This window comes from Diceros bicornis, unplaced genomic scaffold (genome assembly GCF_020826845.1).
Source record: "Diceros bicornis minor isolate mBicDic1 unplaced genomic scaffold, mDicBic1.mat.cur scaffold_158_ctg1, whole genome shotgun sequence".
In the NCBI taxonomy this organism is placed as follows: Eukaryota; Metazoa; Chordata; class Mammalia; order Perissodactyla; family Rhinocerotidae; genus Diceros; species Diceros bicornis.
In genome coordinates this window covers 232,822-252,756 of record NW_026691064.1, presented here as the reverse complement: position 1 = coordinate 252,756, position 19,935 = coordinate 232,822, and the positions used below count along the sequence as shown (strand labels likewise).

Here is a 19,935-nt window from a genome sequence, read left to right as displayed (position 1 = left end):
CCTGAAATTTCATCCTAAGGCTTTATTCTTCTAACTTATGGATTTTTGTCATCAATGAAATATAAATGGTATCAGACACTGGTACCATATTCCACCAAAGCTGATCAAGTACATTTTTTAGTTCATTTGGGCACCAGGTACCCAAGGGAGAATGGGGTGGGGCGCCCCACTGGAAAGGTAAGAGGGATAAAGCACAAAACAGGAGTCCCTGGAGTTGAAGGAAATTTTTGTCTATTTCAAAATTTACTTTAAGGCTAGACTGTGTGGTCAGGGAAGGGAAGGTTTTAGTCTGGGAGAGGAAGGTTGAAGGCAGATGTATATGCTTTCTCCTGTCTCTTTCAGTGGACTCTCTGCATGTATTGCCTGTAGATCCAGTAGATTCAAATGCTTGGATGAGCTACTAAGTAGAAATAAAAATGATAATTCTCTTCTATTTCCTCTTTTTCTATGCAGTCATAATAGGTGGATTTTCATTAAACATGGGAAGATAAAAAATGGGAAATGCACTTTCCCTGAACTCTCTCAATGTTCTATAAAATGTTCAATTAACTGTACTTGCCAGTGTCCATGTTTCTTTCCATACTCTCTACATTGCACAAGCTCTCTCTAGTGTCTAAGTTAACATTAAAAAAAGAGAGTCAGTTTATTATTTTTTACTGAACTCAGAATAGCTGGGTGAATAAGTACTGCTATGAATCATTTCGTTTGCTTCATGACCTGTTGTTTAAACCTTTGAGGAACCATAACACAGTAGGAACTAAAACTATCCGAAAAGTCAGCAAGTAGATAATAGGAATAAAACTTGGTTTTCCCCATGCCTTTGTGCACCATATCACCATATCCAGCCACTACCTTTACTCTGGGCTATCAAACCATGTGACAGCCAAGCAAGTAATCCCTTTTCACACATCACATAGAGAATTAATAAGAATAAAGATTACAAAGGAGAGTAAAGAGCTGGTTAAGAATCTGAGGCATTACACATAGAGAAATTTCGGTATGAATCCCATATCTGTAATGTAATAGCTGTGTGACCTGGACAAGTTATTTACTCTTTCTGAGCATTAGTCTCCTCATTTGTAAAATGGAGATAGTAATACTTAGCTCACAGGTTATTGCAAGGATTGAGATACTGAATGGAAAACATCAAGAATAGTAAGTGATGCAGGGGAGAGCTTAATAGCTCAATAATGCTATTATCAATGGAAATGAAGCAAGAGCCTTTTCTGTCATTGTTATAATCAAGGGACTGTTTTGCCACAGGAGAACAAAAGTTGAACAGTGATTTCTCTTTTTATCTCAGAAAATGTGAATCTAACTCTGTCAGTTCCTATTAAGGAAGGGTGTGTGTGTGTTTGTGTGTGACTGTTGTTTGTGTGTTTGTGTGTGAGAGAGACAGAGAGAGACAGAGAGCATACTGGCACAGTGGGTGGTGATGTTCCTTCTTGGGTGTGTTTATATCGATTGCTTTAAAACATTATTTAGTGGCAACCTAGGGGAAAGAGCAATTGACCTGGAATAAGAAAACTTAGGTTGATGTCTCAGCACTGCCAAATATTGATTGTGTTAAATACTTGATTCATGTAGGTGCCCAAAAAATGTTTATTAGGTTTAAAGACAAATGAGTTGTTAGTCGCTGTATATTGGAGGTGGATATAATTTTAAAAAGCAAACTTGGGTCGAGTAGCTTTCCACGTCTGTGGAACAGATCGAACCTGCTAGAAATGTCACATCCTCCAAAATGTTTTCTTGGCTGACCTGGAGCCACTAACAGGGATTTCATTATTACTAATTTATGTCAATGATTTTCAAACTTTTTGGTCTCAGGACACTTTCACACTTTTAAAAATGACTGGGGACCCCAGAGAGCTCTGGTTTATGTGAGTTATATCTATTGATATTGCTGTATTAAAATTTAAAAGAAAAAAATTTTAAATATTATAATAAGACCATTACATGTTAACATAATGCTATCATGAAAAGAACTACATTTTCCAAGACTAAAATAATAATAATAATAATAATAATGAGAACAGTGGCATCCCCACCCCACCCCCATTTTTGTAAATCTGATTAATGTCTGGCTTCATAGAAGACAGCTAGATTCTCTTATCTGTTTCTGCATTCAGTCTGTTGAGATAACACCTATCAGGTAGCTTCTGGAAAACTCTATTATACAATTGTAAAATAATGAGAGTGAAACAAGCAATGAATATCTTGGATTTGTTATGAAATAAGTTTTGACCTCATAGGTCTCCTGAAAAGATCTCAGGGACTCTCATGGGTTCCTAGCTGACACTTTGAGAGCCACTGATATTGGTTAATCGTTGTTTCTTTCAGCTGTCTTCTTTTAAATTGAAAGACTCTTGGAAAGGATACTACACTTAAATTCTTAAGTTCTGAGTGAGAGAGAGGGAAAGAATGAGAATAATGTAGACTTGAAGGGAATACAGACTTGAAAAATATCAGAAATGGGGGCAATGAATCCTAATATCAATTACATTTTGCAGTTTGTACATTGGCTCTATCACTGAATAGTGGCTTAAATTTGGACAAGCTACTTAATCTTAAGTCTCAGTTTCTCCATCTATAAAAATAGGAATAATAATATTTAATTTATGGTGTTGTGGTGATTAAATTGGGTAATATTTGTAAAACACTCAGCTTAATGTGTGACACATAGTAAGTGGCCCATTATTAAGCCATTATTTTTATTGTTATTTTATTCAAGATTTGACCCGCTTATAAACACATGTAAATGATCTTCTCAGGGTTACACTTTTGTGCAGAAAGAAATATCTTCCTGCAGAAGATTTCCATATTTAGAATAATGTCCTTAAGTTAGAATCTTATTGGAATTACTGGCTCAATAAATATTTTTAAAGCTTTGAATTTATGTGAAGAAATTACTTTCCAAAGTGCTATATCATTATCACTCCTATCAGGAATGTAGTGTTTGATAATTTTATGTAGATTCTGGGCCCTGGGATATAGCAGTAAGCAAAATAGACGAGCTCATCCTTATCTGTAGCGGGTAATATAATTTGTTTACATTTTTACAAATTTCATAGGTAAGAAATGAAATGTCTACTGAGTACAAAGCATCAACATAAGCATAGGTGTGGTGTTTGGTATATATGAAATTTTTCTAATGTCTCAACTAGCGTTTAATAAAAGTACATTTATTATATTTTCCTGCACTAACCCCTAGGACTAATGATTTTGTTTTGTTTTGGCTTGCAGACTTTTAAAAGCTTTTAGAGCATACTTTATCAACATATTTGTTTTCCAGACAAGAGCTGACCCTTGGGCAACATATTCGAAGGGGTCTAATTTTATCCTATTTTAAAATCTTGGTAGAGCTAAAGCAAGAATGAGGGCAGTGTAGGAGATAGAGTGCAGGCAGACTGGGGTTGAGATTCCAGGATAGACCTCAGGAGACAGGTCTCAACTAGGACGGTGGGAGTAGGAGCATGGAAGAGAGCTTCAGATGGTGTTATAGGCTGAAATGCGTCCCTTCTCAAATTCACATGTTGAAGTCCTAAACCCTAGTGTCTCAGAATGTGACTGTATTTGGAGATAGGGTGTTTAAAGAGGTAACTAAAATTAAATGAGGTTGGTAGGATGGGCCCTAATCCATTATGACCATGACCCATGTCTTTATAAGAAGAGATTAGGACACAGACAGACACAGAGGGAAGACTGTGAAGACACCGGAAGAAGACGGCCGTCTACAGGAATGTAGTTAAGTCCCTTACAGGGGGGAAAGTCAGAGAAGAGTTTTTGCCTGCTCCCTCTGTGCTGAGCCCTGGAGGAATAGCCACTGTGGCCAAGAGCTTGCTTGCTTGCTCATTAGCAAGTATTTCTTCGTTTGCTATTGTCTCGTGAGACTCCTGAATGCTGAGCCCTCTTAGCTATTAGAGCTAAGTGATCTGGGGGCTTGTTCCTCAGGCAGCAGCTTTAATAGTTAGGGCCCTAGATGTTTGAACAAGCTACTTCCAGGGGGATGCTGGTGACTTGGTTTTATTGTTGGCATCAGCTGAGGGAAGAAGGCAGGGGAAGTCCCCACTGGCTCCTCCAGGCTCAGGGGAGATTGTAGTCAGCCCTGATGCATGCTAATTAGAAGTCAGACCTTCAGGCAGCAGCTTGTAAAGTATGCAGTCAAACCTCTTCCAGGGAGAAACGGGAAGATGTGGACTTTTGCCTGCTCCCTCTGCGCTGAGCCCTGTAGGGATAGCTGCAGCCCTGCTTGCAGGCCCATTAAGGACTGCATCTTTGTTTGCTGTAGTCCTGTGGGACTTGTGAGCACAAGTCTCACTGGCTTTCCGAGCTAGGTGCTTAGGGGTCCATCCCTCAGGTGGGGCAGTTGACACCGAGGCACTAGATGTGTGGTCCAAACTCTCTCCTCTGGGAGAAGCTGGGAGTTGAGGGTTCCATCCAGATTGTATGGGGTTGTCCCCAGGGGTGGGGTGATGGCTAGAGATGATCTCAGCCTTTCCTAACCATTTTGATATACATATTTTCTTTTTTGCCTGGTGAGTAGGAGTCCCTCAGCTAATTTCTGGTTTCTCTCAGAGGGAATTGTACATTTCCTGCGTGCATGGGAAGAGGGACATTCAGGATGTTCTTATGTTGCAATCTTGGTCCAGAGTCCAGTTAGTGTTCTTTTGAGTGAACTCTGACCTGGGTTTGTGGTTGGCCGACTGGGTGGATAATAATACTGTCAAATGTATAACTAGTAGGGCCCCTCTTTGAACCTGTAGTTGTTAGCATAAAGTGTGAACTTAATCCATTCTTTCCATAAGAATGTTTCATTAACTAGTTGTTTATAACACTTGCTCATTCTCACAAGCATCAAAAATTTTACTTGGTCCTTTATTTTACAAATGACCTTTAATTTGCCTATTAAAAAGTTTAAATTAACAACCAAAAGGTCTTCTTACAAGGTAACTTTTGCCCTTGTTAGCTTTTTTCTGCTAAAGTTTTTTTTTGCAAGTGTTGCAAGCTGATTTGGAATAAATTTAAACTTCCTTAATTGAGTTAGGTTTTATTAAAGTTATAGAACTATGGAAAATTAAGTCATGAACAATAAACTACATGAGATTTTAGTGGAAAAAAAATCAATGCATGCAAACTTGATTGTTGTTTTTCCTAGAGATACTAAATTAGACACTGCAAATGCTGCATTGTGTATACTAAATTTGGAGCTTCTCTTTTAGCTAGTCTAATTAGCAGAGAGACCATAAACAAAATTAACTTAGGTGTTGGTTTCAATGTAACAACTTTTTTTCTTGCTTTTCTGACTTTCTGAACACTGATACCAGATTCTTAAGATTTTATTTTTTTAAGGAGACTGTTATTCATATTATTAGTTTCTTTTCTTTGTCAAATCAAGTTAAGTAGAAAAAAAAACACTTAATGGTGATTTGGAATTAAGCAAAGAGATAAATGGCAAATAGTACTTTTCTGATAAAAAAAGTCTTTAAGAAAGATATTTTTCTGAAATATTTGATCATTTTATACTGTTTACTCATCAGTGTATTTGTTCATGACTAAGAACTTCTTTCTTTTTGAGCTATTTTAGAAATTAAGATGGTAGAGTATCTTTATTTTTATAGGAATCACTGGAAAATGTGTAGGACATTTATTCAAAAAGGAGCATAAATCCTTTTAATAAGTAGACGTTCTCTTCTTTCTTTATTTCATGGTCTGCAAATCAAGTATGCAAGATATGATGTGTGTAAAGGATAACAGAAATTTAGAGAATATAATCCTAAGAATATGTAATATTAGAAATGTCAACTATGTAACTAAAAATTCACATAAACTCATGATTTACTTATATTTCTGTTAGATGCATTTTATGTCTAAATATATCTTAATTTCAACTCTTTACCTCTTTCTCTTTCTCCCTTCCTCCCTCCATCACCTTAGCCCACAGGTTTGTTTCACCTTACCATTTCAGGTGCACCATTCATGCTGCAGTCTATGTGACTGGATCCCACTGGAGTTATGCTGGACTCACCTCTGTGACCTCACACAGCGCTCCCATGAATCCAAGATACGGCCACTTCTTTCTTAATTTCTACAATAGCTCTACAACTAGCCTCTATGATTTCTCTCTACTTGATTTTCTACTTTGAGCCCAAGTAATCAAAACGAAAATTTAAGTTATAGAATGGCACTTGCTTCATGTGAGGTGCTTTTAAACAGTGAAGCACTCCTTGGGGAGTATGTCCATAGGATACATTCAGGTGTGCTTATTAATCACACCACCGGCCCAGTTCCTTCATCTATTTTTCTGGAGTATTTAAAACTCTTATAGAGTGATCTTTTAGTATCCAAAAAAATGTATGGGAACTTAATCTTCGCTGGTTAGTGGGATAGGTATCAAGAATTTTTGTGGATCTTTGCTTCTTCATCTGCAAAATGCAGGTTGTAGGACTAAATCAGTGGTTTTCAAACTCAGAATAGCATGGGATAGTTGTTAAAAATATAGATTCTAGGTCTCCACTCCAAGCCTTTGAAATATGAATATCGGTGACTCGGACTTGAGACTGTATTTCTAAAATGCTTCCCTGGTGTTTCTGATTTGGAAACCATTGGAACAGGGATTATGATACTTGGACACATTCCAACTGCCCATGACGATTTTTTCTTTTTCATTTATAGTTGAATTTTTTTTGTAATATCTTTCCCCTTCTTCCTCTCTTCCTTTTCCTCTCCCCTCCTCCTCATTATTTTGCATTTGGCTTGCTATTCATTCTGTTTGCTAATTTATTTTGAGCCGTGAATGCAATGTTATTGTGCTGATGGCGTGTGTTGTGTCTAAAGCTGTTTTACCATATTTCGGCTTCCCACATTCAAAATGCCATTGCTATATTGAGTTACTATCTATTAATTTATGAGCTTAAGTTATTGAATATATCTACTTTGATCTCAGTTATTATTATTCATTGACTGTGGATGACTTTTCCTTAATGAGGATTAAATGGATTTCCTGAACAGACATAGAAAAGAAAATACTAAAATGATAACAAGAATAAAACTATTGTAGTTTGGCTAACTCTGATGATAGGAAGTATTGTGATAGATAAAACATTAGATATCAGAACTACCTCTGAGTTTTACATGTTTTAAGGGGACTATAGGATGAAAAGAAAAGAAGGCTCTGTTGCTGAAAGGTAATTGAGGTCATTGATTCAGTCAACAATTATTTATGGGGCACTCATTCTACATCAGGCTGTTCTGATGACACAGGGGTGAACAAAAGAGGCCAGGTCCTTGCTCATCTGGATTAGACTCATGCTGATGGGGAAACAGAGAGACAATCAAGACTCAGTCAGTAATAAGTACATACTAATATTAAAATAGATGGTGGTAAGTGTTACAAAGAAAAATTTAATGGGATGATGTGATAAAAAGTGTTTGTGTGGTCACTTTGAATTGGGAGGCTAGGAAAGGCCTCTTTGAAAAAGTAACATTGAAGCATGGAATTGATTGATCAGAAGGCAACTATACAAAGATCAGGTAGAAGAACATGCTGAGAGGAGGGGGCAGTTTATTGCAAACACCCTAAATCTACAGATGAGCTTGTTGCATGTGAGGAGCCAAAAAAAGGTCAGCGTGTCAGGAGAGAAGTAGATAATAGGTGAGAAAATTGAGAAGTGACACAAGTGGGGATAAATCTTGTAGTAATAAGAATTACGTATGAGCCAAAATAAGAAGTTGTAAGTAGGAAGTGGCAATATTTTATTTAATTTATATTTTTTGACTGTCATGTGAAGAATGTACTAGAAGGGGCCATAAGTAAACTCAGGAAGCCCAGTCACAGGTCTCTTGCATTGGCCAAGCAAAGATATGGTTATGCCTTGGACTAGAGTGATGGTAGTAAGGACAGAGCAAAGTGCAAGGATTTGAAATACGATTTCAAGGTAGAGTAGACAAGACTTGCTCATAGATTGATAAAGGTATTGAGGGAAAGAGAAGCATAAAAAACTTATGTCTTGAGCAACTGGGGGAATGGTGGTGCTATTTACTCATCTAATACGTAGATGACTGGAGTAGCCTATCACCTACCCATTCTTCCTTTATAACTCTCTCAGGCATTTTGGATCCCACAATATGTCTTATGTAGTAAAAAGAATTGATATTGAGACATCTAAGCTCTGCCTTTTGCCAGCTTTGGGCAGTGAGAAATTTACTTAGATTTTGTGAACACAAATTTCTCATTTGTGATCAAAACTTTAGATGAGATTTATACTGAACCTCTTAAGCTCAGATCAATGTGCACAGTAAGCGAGTCACTGAGACACTTGGTGCTTGGAGGTAGAGAAAGGTTTATTTGAATTGGCCAAAATGAGAAGGCGGGAGAATAGGCTTTCTCAGAGCTGCCTTAACAAAGGAAGAAAGCAGGGGGTCTTCATAGGGCTAAGGGGTTTGGGAGGTGGAGTTTTGGGGAAACAAAGGGGAAATCTGTGTTTCTTTCACTTTAGATAAGACCTTGGGCAACCAGACTTCTTGGCGGCAGTGGCAGTGGTGGGGGTGGGGGGTGCAGGGGGGGAGGGGGGCTGGTTATCTGGTAGTTGTAACTTCCTTAAAGGCATTCTTTTTCTCCTGCAAAACAAGCTCATAAATCCTTGTGAACCTTGAGTGACCCCTTTGGTTAGACAAGTAAACAACAAGTTAATAAGCTATAATTATGCATGTTCTGTGAAGCAAGCATTTGGACACAACATATACATCTAATGGGAACTAAGTTAGTTTATTCTTTTCATCTGTGTCTGTGTTGGGAGCAAAGTTGGAGGGTAACCATGCTCGTATGGAATATTTACAGTAACACTCAGGTACCCAGCTTCAAGATCATGAATGTGCGTAACAGAGGACCTGTACATAAAAAGGGCACCATTCTTTACATAAATTCAAACTTTCCCCAGCTGTATTCTATTCTCTTACTACAGAACATGATTCTTATGATTTAGATGCCGCTAGTCAAGGTTGTCACTCATGCTCATTTTAGTAGTTTTTATCTGAAATGGTGGAGGATTCTGAAGATTTTTGTTGCATCTGTTTGAAGATAAGTATATCTGAAACTGTAGCTACCATTTGAATTTACTTCTTAAGAACAAGTGTTTCTATATTTATCGACTCACAACATGACCATATTGGAAAACTATTTGTTCTTCTGACCTTGCAAAGTTGTATGTCTTCTTTTATTTTTTTCCAGCTTTATTGAGACGTAGTTGACATGTAACATTGTGTAAGTTTAAGGTGTATAATGCAATGATTAGATACATGTATGTATTGTGAAATATTTACCACAATAAGGTTAGTTAATACATCCTTCCCATCACATAATTACCATAATTGTTGTCATTATGGTGAGAACATTAAAGCTCTACTCTCAAAGCAACTTTCAAGTATACAATACAGGTACTGTTAATTATAGTCATCATGCTGTACATTAGATCCCTGGAACTTATTCATCTTATAACTGAAAGTTTGTATCCTTTGACCAACTTCTCCCCATTTCCCACACTCCTCAGCCCCTCACAACCACTATTCTACTGTTTCTATGAGTTCGATGTTTTTAGATTCCGCATACAAGTGAGATCGTACAGTATTTCTCTTTCTCTGTCTGATTTATTTCATTTAGCATAATTCCCTCGAAGTCCATTTATGTTGTCTCAAATGGCAGGATTTCCTTCTTTTTTATGGCTGAACAATATTCCATTGTGTTTATATATATATATATATATATATATATATCACATTTTGAAATCCATTCATCCATTCAAAGACACTTAGGTTGTTTCCATGTCTTGGCTATTGTGAATAATGCTGCGATGAATGTGGGAGTCCAGATATCTCTTTGAGATAGTGATTTCATCATCTTTGGATATATACCTAGAAGTAGGATTGCTGGATCATAGGTAGTTCTATTTTGAATTTTTTAAGGAACTTCCATGCTGTTTTCCATAGTGGCTGTACAAATTTACATTCCCACCAACCAGCCAGTGCCCCTGGCTGTCAGTGTGCACAACCCTGGCTGCTGGTTCATTGCAGGCTCGTGGCAGAGGAGGCCGGTGATGACAGCTGTGCTGGGTTTGTTTTCTTCCGTGGCAAAAGCAGCTGGGTTTGTGTGCAGAGTAGGTTACCGGGAACCCGGATTGCTCCGCTGTGTGGCTGCTACTGGTAGCCCCTGCTTTTCTTCCTTGTTCTGAGCCATCTCTGTATGTCTCAGCTTTGCAGGTCTCCGGGTGGGGTGGAAACAAGGCGGGACCTTCATGCAGTGCCCTGAAAGGCTGAGGAAGCTGGTCGCTCACCCTGCTCTTCCTTCCCCTGCAAAGGGAACTCTTTCTAGCTGGGAAGTTCCGTCTTGCTGCTGAGCCATGCAGCTTGGGAGATGGGATGATACAGGCAAAACGAAGCTGTCTTCCTTCCCTTTCTGGGCAGTTATTCTCAAGCCCTTTGTTCCACTGTGCTGCTGAAATTTCTTAAGTGGACCACAGAGCTCTCTCAAAGCTCTTTTTGTTTGTGGATAGCTGTCTAATTGTTGCTGTTTGTGGGATCTCCTACTTGTCCATCTTGGTGACATCACGAATAAACTCTGTGTGTCTTCTTAATTGACTAAAAGCAAATCATCGCTCCTAGAGGTGAGAGTAGTGTCAGATAGATTCAATGAAAATAAAGCAGCTGGTGAGTTGGGTAAACTGATACAAACTCAGCTGTGACTTACTATCAGAGTTTACATGCATATATTTGAAATTTATGTGAATACAAAACAATAAACAAGAGTAAGAAATATATAAAAAATCTGGATGCTCCAGAAATACAATTCATATTCTGTTTTTCCTTAACAATAAAGAGTAAGCATTTTCCCACTTTTGTGTATACTGTGAGGACCTGATTTTTAATATATGCATGGTATTGCATCATATAGATGAGTTACGTATTATTTAATAAGTTCTCTAATCACACGTAGAACTCTGATTTCACTACCAGTATCATAATTTATGCTATTTAACAAAGGAAGATTGAGAATTTCAGAAACTTATGGACTCTGTTTGTGGATTTACATTACTTTTGGCTGCTAATGTAGAGTTACACTCAGCTATATCCCAGCGGATATACTTTTTTTCGTGGATGGTGAACAAATTGAATTATTTTTAAAAAGACAGACAGTAAATGGTATATTTTAAGAAGTCTGTATAACTTACCTTTAGCTCCTCTTGTATATTTAAATATGTTTTAAAGGAAAAAAAATCGCAGTACCTAATACTTCTAAAGCTGGAATTAAAGTACATTAAGACTTTCTTGAATCTTGTTATCTGTCATTCTAAATCCTCTTGAAGTTAGGTATAAAGAATAATAGATATATATTCAGTCAAGATACTGAAGATTTTTACAGGCTTTTGGATGAGAAGATTTTCAGCTATCAGTGTTTAAGCTTCAACTTGCTGTCTGTTAGTCTTGACAAGGGCAAAATAAGATTCTAATAGTTGTGATTGTAGAGAGAGTGCTTTTTCATTAGGTGAGGCAAAGTGTCAATTAAAAGGGTATTGAGATAAAGAAATTGAAACTAGATTAAGTTTATACTTTTTCATGGATGATAAGAAAATCCATTTTCAAGTTACATTTCATTGAGGATATATACTATCAGAGGCAAAGCTGAAATACCTTAAATACTTAACAGACTGCCTTTAGTCTTCAAAAGACTTATTAACTGTCTAATAATCATTTCAAAAGAAGTTTTGTATATATAAAACAAGCATATTTTAAATAAAATGGTATGCTAAGGTCAAACAATGAAGTAACTTTTAAAGAAGCTATAATCAGCAATCTTATTTTCCCCTCTATCTTTCCTAGTAGTTCCCTACCATTTAAATACTGAGCCTTTGCAATCTTTCAATGGGGTTTCTAATCTTATAAGGAAATTTGAAAACTGTATTTGATATATATCCACAAAAATAAATACCGTGTCCATTTCTAGAGTGCCTGTCCATTTTTAGAGGCAAGGCACGGTCAGACTAAACTTAAGCTTTTAGTACAATGTTGAAAATTGAGTGTGCATCTATAAAATGCATGAAGTACCAAGCTAGAGTTTGCTCTCCTGGCTAATCTATGTAAATAAAATTAAGTTTCTCTCTGATGGTTACTGCATATAGCGAAAGTGGTTGGATAGATTTTCTCAAATTTAGAAATCCTGCTAAGGACATAACACGTAGGCTATGCATTAAATAAGAAATTCATGTAGAGAAGACCCAGGAGACCCTCAAAGAGATGCCTCCAGTGGAACTCCAGGCATTGATTTGCACAGAGCTGCTTCTCACACTGCAACTTGATCTAGATTGCTTCCAGGTAAGTAGCACTAGAGATTTATCTACATGTTTGTGATAGTTAATGATTCTTCCTATTTGTTTAGGAAAAAAACATAATATTGAAATTTAGCTACTTCCTTCTGGCCTCTATGGTTTCATAGGAGGAATCTGCTGTCATTAGAATGAGCGTTCTCCTATAAGTAACTCATCATTTCTCTCTGAGTGCTTTCAAAATTTTCTTTTTGTCTTAGACTTCAGAAGTTTAATTATGATGGATTTTGCCAAGAATGCCTTTGGGTTTATCCTGTTTAAGGTTTATGTAGCTTCTTGAATCTGTAGGTTTGTGTCTTTTGCCAAATTTGGGAAGCTTTCAGCTACTATTTATTTGAATACCCTTTCAACCCTACTGTCTTTCTCCTTGATTTCCGAGGCTCCAATGATATGAATGTTGAAACTTTTTGTTATATTCCCACAAGTCTTCTAGTCTCTGTTCATTTTTTTTTCCTGTTTTTTTTTCTCTCTTTTTCATACTGACTAAATTCTATTGATCTTTCCTCAAGTTCACTGATTCAACCCTCTGTCGTCTCCACTATTACTGAGACCATCCAGCAAGTTTATTATTCCTATTATCGTATTTTTAGTTCTGTGATTTTCATTTAGTTAATATTTATTATTTACCTTTCTTTGCTGGGATTTTCTATTTTTTCCATCTGTTTTTTAAGAGAATTTGTAATTGATCGTTAAAGCATTTTTATGATGGCTGCTTTCAAATCCTTGTCAGATAATTCCAATATCTGCTTCATCTTGCTGTTAGCGTCACTTGATTGTCTTTCCTCTTTCAAGTTGTGATTTCTAGATTCTTGACATGATGAGTGATGTTTGATTGTATCCTGAACATCTCATCTATTTTGATAGGACACTCTGGATCCTATTTAAATCTCATATTTATCAGGCAGTTACCCTGTTGATTAGTACACAGGCCTTAGCTACAGTTTTGGTCTATGGTTCAGTTTAACTTTCAGAGCATTTGCAGTGTTATTCTAGTCTACTTGGTTAATCGGTTACTGATGTGGTTGCTATTGGGCCCTGCTGGTGCTGCCCAAGAGGACTCAAGGGGTTTTCTGGGGCTGGGGAGCTGGCGTCTCTGGGTGGAGGGGAGGAGCCTCAGCCCACAGGGACTATGAGTCTTCCAGGTCCAAGTGGGGTTGTGGCGGGATCCCTCTTTCCAGCTACCCATATCTCTTGGTGAAGGAGGGGCATGTCGGGCCCTGTGCAGAGGAGAGCACTTCCTCTGGCAGCTTATTGTTAGTGTGGTTCCCTATCCGTCCCCTTATGGGTGTTGCTGAGCTCACCTGGTGCTGTCGGAGAGACTTCCAAACGACCGAGGGAAAGAATGAGCCTGTCTGCTGTTGCTAGGTTGAGAAGAGTGTGCATGTAAATTGCCCTTGTATTATTTTTTCTAGTCCTGGGATCCGAAACCAGTTCTTCTTCCTTTTGTCGCCTTTCAGAGTTTTCTTTTGATTGCCTCTTGTGTTATTTCTGGAATTTATAGTTATAGTTAGTAGGAGAAACAGGGAGAAATGAGTCTACACATCTTGTCCAGATCTCAAGTTCCACCTACCATGGCATATTGGAAATGGAAAGGAATTTGATGTCCAACAGTTTCGGCGTGGAATCCTTGTTTAGCCACAAATCTATATGCCCTATATGATCTTAGGAAATTTATTTAACCTCTCTGAGTCACATTTTCTTCACCTGCAAAATGGGTTCATTTATTTATTCACTCGTTATTCATTCAACAAAGTGGCTATCATTGTGATATTCCTTTAACTGGGCACTGTTCCAGGCACTGGAGATGCAGTCGAGCATAGGACAGGGAAGATCCCTGCACTCATGACATTTCATTTTTGTGGCATATGCAGCTAATCAACAGGTAATCTGAAAATAAATAATTCTAGAGAGTGATAAGTTCTGTGAGAAAAATAAAACATAGTAATGTTAAAGAATGACTGAGACAGATACCTAGATGGGTGTACTTCAGATACTCAGGCAGAGTCTCTCTGAGGGGGTGCCACTTCATTCATTCATGCCACTGATTCAGCCCACATTGATTGAGCTCTTACTAGGTCCTGGGTATATATTTGAACAAAGACCTGAATGATGAGAGGCCCCCAACCATTTGAAAATATAGGGGGAAAGCATTTCAGGCAGAGGAATTTTTGTAAAAAAGCCCTGAGGTGGGAAGAATTTTGACAAGATCAAGGAACGGAGAAAGGTGTCTCGTATGGTTGGAATGTGATAAATGAGGAGTATTGTACCAGAAGTGATCAGAAAGGTAGGCAAGGAACTGATTATGTAGGAGCTTTGGAGCCACAATAATGAGCTCAGCTTTATTCTGCCAATAATGGGAAGTCTTTAGAGGGTTTAAACAGATAAGTGATACAATCTATGTATGTTTTATAAAGGTTACTGTAGCTCTTTCATAGGGAATGGAATGTAGGAGAGCAAAAATAAAAGCTGAGACCTTAGTGAAAAGGTATTTCAGTAGTCCAAGTAAGAAATAATTAAACTTGAACCTGAGAGATAGCTGTGGAAAGAAGAAGTTGTAGATTGGGGATATACTGTGCAGTTGGAGCAGGCAAGATTTTCTGAAGGATTGGCTCTGTGAAGTTAGGAAAAATGAGGACTCTGTTTCTGACTTTGGGTGGATGATAGGAATCATTTTAGACATGAGAAGATTGGGAGAGGAGATGGTATTAGAGTTGGGGTCAGAAATAAATATACTTGTTTTGGCTAAGTTAGGTTTTGAGGTGTCTGTAAGACCTCCATGGAGATGTACTGTAAGTTAGTAAATATTCAGGCCTGCAGTTCATGGGGTTCGGGTCTGGGGCTACAGCATGAGTCTGGGTGTCACCAACATTTAGATGATATTTAAGGCAGTAGGACTGCAGGAGGTCATCTAAATGGAAATTATAGAAAAAGAAGAGAAAAATCGGAGCTACTCCATAATTTAAAGTCAGGACTAAGGGATGCATCCAGCAAAAAGAGACCAAGAAGGAGCAAGAGAAAGTGGGAACAGAAATCATGTAATTCAGTGTCAAATAAGCTAAGTGAAGAAAATATTTCAAGAAAAGAGAAGGGGTCAACTTTGTCAAATGCTTTAATAAAATAAAGACGTAGAAGTAACTGATGGATTGGTTAATTTGGAGGTATTAAGTGGCCTTGACAAGAGCCATTTTAGTGGAGTAGTCACGGTTATTATGAAAATCATTTATATATGAAGTTAGACATTCTACTAATTTTAATTACTTTTCCCTCCTTCAGCTTCTTCATGTGTGAAATGGTGATAATGATGCTTTTATGCTCATGACACTCTTTTTATGCTCATATCACTAGATTTTTGTAAGGATCCAATGACAACGCATGAGAAAAGTCAACCTATGCAGAGTTACACAAATGTAAACTTAATCTTTATTTTTCTGTTGTATATTTGGAGGTAGACATGTTTTAAGCAAATGAACACTGAACGCATACATCCAACGAATTGATGCTCTTCCTTTAAACAATAAGTTTGATCCAAAAAGAATTGCCTCCACACGATAGATGTTTAAATGGTTGGACTTGTTTTTAAATTTACAGAAGATGTGGTATATATACACAATGGAATACTACTCAGCCATAAGAAACGATGAAATCCAGGCATTTGTGACAACATGGATGAACATTGAGGGTATAATGCAAAGTGAAATAAGTCAGAGGGAGAAGGTCAAATACCATATGATTTCCTTCATTAAGTAGTAGATAATAACAACAGTAAACAAACACATAGGGACAGAGATTGGATTGGTGGTTACCAGAGGGGAAGTGGGGAGGGAGGAGGGTGAAAGGGATAATTCGGTACATGTGTGTGGTGATGGGTTGTAATTAGTATTTTGGTGGTGAACATGATGTAATCTATGCAGAAATAGAAGTACAATGATGTACACCTGAAATTTTTACAATGTTATAAACCAATGTTACTGCAATAAACAAAAAATTAAAAAAAAAATTTACATGGAGGTATGCAAAAAAGCCCATTATTTTAAAACCAAATATTGAACCATACTTTTCCAAGGTGACAGATATAAACATTTTAAAGGCGCTTACAAAGTTTATTTTCAGTGATGACCTTATTTTTGTAATAATCACTACTACTGACATTACCATCATACCAACCACAATTAAAATCCCAGCAATACGAGCTACCATTTTTAGAGCATACTGTATATCAGATACTTTACATACGTTAATCTCATTTAATGTTTATAAGCACTCTATGATATAGGTGGTATGATTGTCTGCACTTTACATGTGAAAAATTGAGCCTCGGAGAGGCAGTTTGTCCAAGAACTGCAGACAGTGGATTCAGTTTTTAAAATCAAGTCTTTCTTAATCCATTGTTCTCACTCTTGACACAATCCTGCCTTTTCATTTTTGAGTGTGTTGAGAGGTAAGACGAGGGTTCTGGAGTACCTACACAGACAAAGTTTCTAGACTTGAGACTAAAACCAAGTTTTGTTTATTCTAAGAAAAGAAAAACTACATAGGAAAAAATCTAGAAGGTAGGTTAGAACATCAGATCTAGGAGGAAAACGACCTGAGACATGGGAAAACCATTTGAAAAATGTAGAACTCTACCCACGACTGGATGTGTCTATTGAAAGAGGGACAGGGGAGATAGCCAGGCCATAGGTAAATAGAACATAATATGTCTTGGTTATGAGTTTACTAGGCAGGAGAGAATTCTAGGAGTCACAGTTGGGGATGCTGAAGTTTAAGGATGGGATATCCATTATTTGGGGAGGGTCAGAAAGGGGAAAATTAATATGTATTTGTTTTATGGGAAGCTGAGACATGGGAGTGATTGTCATAAAGGAAGAAGTTTATTGTATTCCCAGACCCCTAGAATCAGGAGGCATGGCACGCAACACAGGGCCTCACAGGGAAGCACCAGTGTCAGTCAGAAGGGTCAGTTGCTCACGCTGAGGGGAAAATATGGGCAAGATCCTTTGTTGTGGTTTCCATGAGAAGGAATAGGCAAGGCAGGGTAAGCAGACTAGCTTTGGCTAGTTTGAATGATTTCAGTGGGCTATGGGGTATAGGAGCTTCCCCAATAGTTTGGTACCTGGCCCTAGGGTGATTAGGGCAGATGGATAGTGGCCTGCAATGTGAGAGGCTGATGAAGAGAGGGTTGGGTGTGTGGGCTCTGCATTGACTGATTTGCATGTGAAAGTTGTGCTCATGGGCAAGTTGTTCGATATCACTAGGAATTAGCTAACCCTGAGAAGGGCAGTCCCTCCCAGGTCATTAGGGCCCCAGATGTCAAAGCATCAGCATATAGAGAATAAAAATTCATGGTTAATACAGCATGAAGCACTTACTGTATACTAGGCACAAACTATCTCATTTATTTCTCATGGTAACTCTTAAGGTAGGAATTAGGTTTTGATTTTCATAAATGAGAAAATTTATGTTGGTTGATTGTGGGAAAAGTCCCAATTTGGGATGAAATCCTGACAGTGTCAGTGCACTAAGTAATCACTTAATAGCACTGGACGCTGCCATTCTGTAGTTGCTACAGGATGTGCCTGTGGGTGGTGGAGAGAAAGAAGACTAGATGATTTCTAAGGTTTCTCACTGCCTGAGTTGCCTGGTATAGTCTGATGGGATTTGCAGGAAAGGGGTGATTTGAGGATGCTTGTTGTGGCAGTGTGCAGGAAGCACTGTTAAGAGGGAGCTCGCCCAGAAGAGTGTGGTAATAGAGGCACTGGGCATAGGGGAGAATTAAATAGTAGAAAACCTGAATCCTAACTCTGTCTACACTACTTTGTTGCTGGGTGACACTGAGTGACTTCCTAGATTAAGGGAGAAAGGACTAAAAACAATTCCAAAGAGCTTTTGAGGATTCAAAGTTTAGTAGAAGAACTAACAGTGATGAAACAAAATAGGAAAGGAAAATTTTGTGTTGAAATAAGTTAACTAGTTATGTAGAAAGTATTCAATAGATACAAGTTGAATTGGATATAATTTCATCTGGTGTAGATTTTCTAAGAAAAGCGGGCTATAGTTCACCTGAAGAGAATCTGGATGCTCTTATTAAACTTAAATGCAGAGATTTCCGTTACTTATCTCTCCCTTTTCTTAGTTTCTATAACACAGGTTAGCTACCACGCAATCTCTAGTAAATACTCCGGTAATTGTTTATTAATTGTCTTTTATTGTGCTTTAATGTTTTCCCTATTTCTTACAAAAATAGACTATTAGCAACTCAAGATAAGAGCTATGTCTAGATCTCTTATAGCATCTAGTAAGTTCTGGACATATAGATACCCAGTAAATATTAAGAGGTTATGAATTCGTTGCCTGAACGAATCTTAGAAAGCTTGTAATTTAGTTCTCTAGTCTTGCAAATGAAGAAACAATCTTGGGAAGGATGAGGTGCTCGTCTAAGGTCAAAGGTGAGGTAGTGATGCTGCCAGGATGCCATCTGGCACCTGCTTCAAATCGCGCCTTTTGATTGATAGATTGAGTGTCCAGTGCTTGCTTTGACTTTCTTATGAGCTTCATCGGCTTTAAAAGAAAAGCTAAATTCATTTAAATGTTTTATAAATTCTAATTGCCCCTAATTATATAAAATGCCTTGGATGATATAATTTTTTAACGAGGCCTTTATTCTGTCATTTGTCATTGATAGAGATGACAGGAATAGAATATGTGTTAAAAATGTCAAGTGTACTAGGATGATGACATTTTATGAAAGTGCATAATTAAATTGTATTTTGGAAGAACGGATAATACATATTTCCAAAGGAAGTGAATTATATTTGAGAACGCTTTGAGGGGTCTCCAAATGGCATTCCATAACTCAACACCAGCTTTGTATGTTATCTCAGAGCTGCCAAAGAAGAAGACAAGATGATACTCTCTATGGCAACATAGGAAAGACGATGTAAAGTGTACAGATGTCTAAATGCTTCCCAAAGGCACAGTGGAAGTTGCACATTTTATTTCTAACAGCATGTCCTGGGGCCAAAAACAAACTGCTCACCTTCATTACAAACATTGACAGAGGTACGATCTAATATGGGATTAAGTGAAGAAATGATTGCTTACTAGAAAATAATATTACTCATAGGGCTGCAAAAATGGTATTTTGCAGCACTGATGTATGGCAATACCTGTGTTTCTACTCTAATTGGATATAAGTCTTAAATTGCCAAACTCTCTACTCAATCCCTTGTCAAAAGAGGAGAAGTGTGGTGATAATTTTTGAAAACTTGAATATATCATAATTCTACTTTATAGTTATCTGAGCCTAATCCTATGGGGCAGATAATGTTAATAATGAAAAGAAATGTGTTCTTTGTTGGTAACACATTTATATCACTGCTGGCTCATATGCTGTAAACAAATGTGGACCAAGTAAGGAAGGAAAGTTAAGGGAAAGCAATAAAAAGTGTACAGGAGAGATGAGGTGAAGTGAATTTGGCTCTTTCAGTGGGCCAAAATTTTCATAGACCAACTTCAGTCAGGGGTTTTACAAATCCAATCTTTTTCTAGTGGATGTTGAGACTCA

General features: G+C 37.6%; 1 long non-coding RNA gene across 1 annotated transcript in view; it reads left to right on the top strand.

Moving 5' to 3' along the window:
- LOC131402559 (uncharacterized) overlaps positions 1-19,935 on the top strand; it is an 87,450-nt gene that overhangs the window by 23,000 nt on the left and 44,515 nt on the right. The gene's annotated exons all lie outside the window — the stretch shown is intronic.